We start from the raw sequence: 2243 nt of genomic DNA, 5'->3' as shown, positions 1-2243 counted from the left end.
GGCGCCTTAGCCGGTTGAGCTATAGGCGCCGAGCCTCTTTTTCCTTTTCATCCCCTGCTTCCAGCCCAGCTCCCAATTTAAAGAAAATGATTCAGACTCAGCTGATGGTGAGGTCTGGCTCTGTCACTGTGCTGCAGCTTCATCACCATGACCTTACTGAATTAGTACAGCAACCTGCAGTGCAGGTCCCATTATCCTATTTACAGTCGGGGAAACTGTGGTGGGTGCAGTTGATTGGTCCAGGAGTGGGCACCTGACCCAAGATAGGCCAATCAGAAAACTTCCCTGGGAATTTTGGCTTTACTTTTTCTCTGGAAAGGTAAAAGTTAGCTGCTGTTGGTCATTTATGTGGAGAAAAATCAACCTACAGGGAGAAAGAAAGAGAGAGAAGTGAAGTAGAAAGGAGAAACAGAGAAAGGGTCTGAGTAGGGTTTGGATCTCAGATCCTAGATGATCCTGAAGATGCACCCTATCCTTCCTCTTCCTGCAGCTGGTCGCTCTCTGATATGTTCCTCCATCCACCCAATATACCCTCTTTTCCTCCAGAACCAGGCTAGCAAGCAGTCATCAACAAGCAAAATTATGTTAACCAACAGGCCAGAGAAAAATAATCAATCTATTTATTTATCCACTTAGACATAGAGATTTATTTCTGGATATTTGAGAAATAGATAGATAAAAAGGACCCCTCTCTAGAATGGGGAAAAGGAAGCCTATTTTGAGAATTCTGGGATTGTGGTGAGGATTGCATGATTAAACAAACATGAAGCACTCTGCCTGGCATACCCTTGATGATGGAAAATCTTGGCAGAGGAAGAAAAGCCCATCTTAAAACCTTGAGTTCACTTCTTCCTTAAAGTAGAATCCTAGTGAATGAATGTAGAAGAAATGATAGGAATAGAAAATCACTTTTAGGCAAATACCACTATAATGACTTTTGCAGAAAAGACTCATTAATGGATGTTGAAATTAGTAGGCAAAAGATGATGAGAAACAGGACATGTACTTGCATAGTTTCAAAGTATCTCCCTGGAAGGTGCTTATAAAATACCCAAGGCAAAAGCAGTAACTTTCCAACAGAGAAACCTGGTAGACTTCACCTTAACTGATAGATAGGGGAGATCAGCAGTGATAAGATGAGTCATCTATAATCCTCTGTGGTGCGCTGAGCCAGGCACGTCCCCTCTGTGGTATTCTTCCCCAAATGCATGCCCTCTGATGAATATGAGAAAACATCAGAATAACCTAAATAACTCATTAGTACTCTCTAAAACAGCCATAAAAGACAAAGAAAACTGAAGAAGTATCACAGAGTGGACAAGACTAAAAAGACACGAATAATAAATGCAATGTGGGAACCTAGACTGGAGCCTGGACTGGCAAAACGATAGTGGGAAAACGTGGGAAATTTAAATAAGGTCTGTAGAATACTTAACAGTAGCACATCAGGGTTAATCTCCTGGGTTTGATCATTGTACCATGGTTATTACTAAGATGCTGACAATCGGAGATGTTGGAAGAAAGGAATGTGGGAAAATTTCTGTACTATGTCTGCAACTTTTCTGTAAGTCTAGAATTATGTCAAAACAAAAATAAAAATGAAAAAGCTAGCTGGGCATAGTGGCACTTACCTATAGTCCCGGCTACTCGGAATGCTGAAGTAGGAGGATTGCTTGAGCACAGGAATTTAAGACTGCAGTGTGCTATGATTGTCCCGTGAATAGTTACTGTACCCCTGCCTGGGCAACACAATGAGACTTCATCTCTAAATAAGTAAATAAAGACATAAAATTTAAAAAGCATAAATCTCATCTCTAGTATGTCCCTAAGAGGTTTGGTTAAACTAATAGTTTAAGTATAGAACACCCATAAAATGCTAGGCACAGTGGCTCACGCCTGTAATCCCAGCACTCTGGGAGGCCGAGGTGGGTGGATTGCTTAAGCTCGTAAGTTCAAGACCAGCCTGAGCTAGAGCAAGACCCCATCTCTAAAAAATAGCCAGGCATTGTGGTGGACGCCTATAGTCCCAGCTACTAGGGAGGCTGGGGCAAGAGAAACGCTTGAGCCCAAGAGTTTGAAGTTGCTGTGAGCTATGATGCCCTGATACTCTACCAGAGGCAACAAAGTGAGACTCTCAAAACTAACAAAAAAAAAGAAAACACACATATAAAAATATTTTTTAAAAAAACTATAAGATCAAGATAATAGCTGAAACTATAGCTAAAAATTCATGTAGACAGCTG

The sequence above is a fragment of the Otolemur garnettii genome, unplaced genomic scaffold (genome assembly GCF_000181295.1).
Source record: "Otolemur garnettii isolate 467f Iridium unplaced genomic scaffold, OtoGar3 scaffold00031, whole genome shotgun sequence".
Lineage (NCBI taxonomy): Eukaryota > Metazoa > Chordata > Mammalia > Primates > Galagidae > Otolemur > Otolemur garnettii.
Note: the sequence above shows the minus strand (reverse complement) of the source record.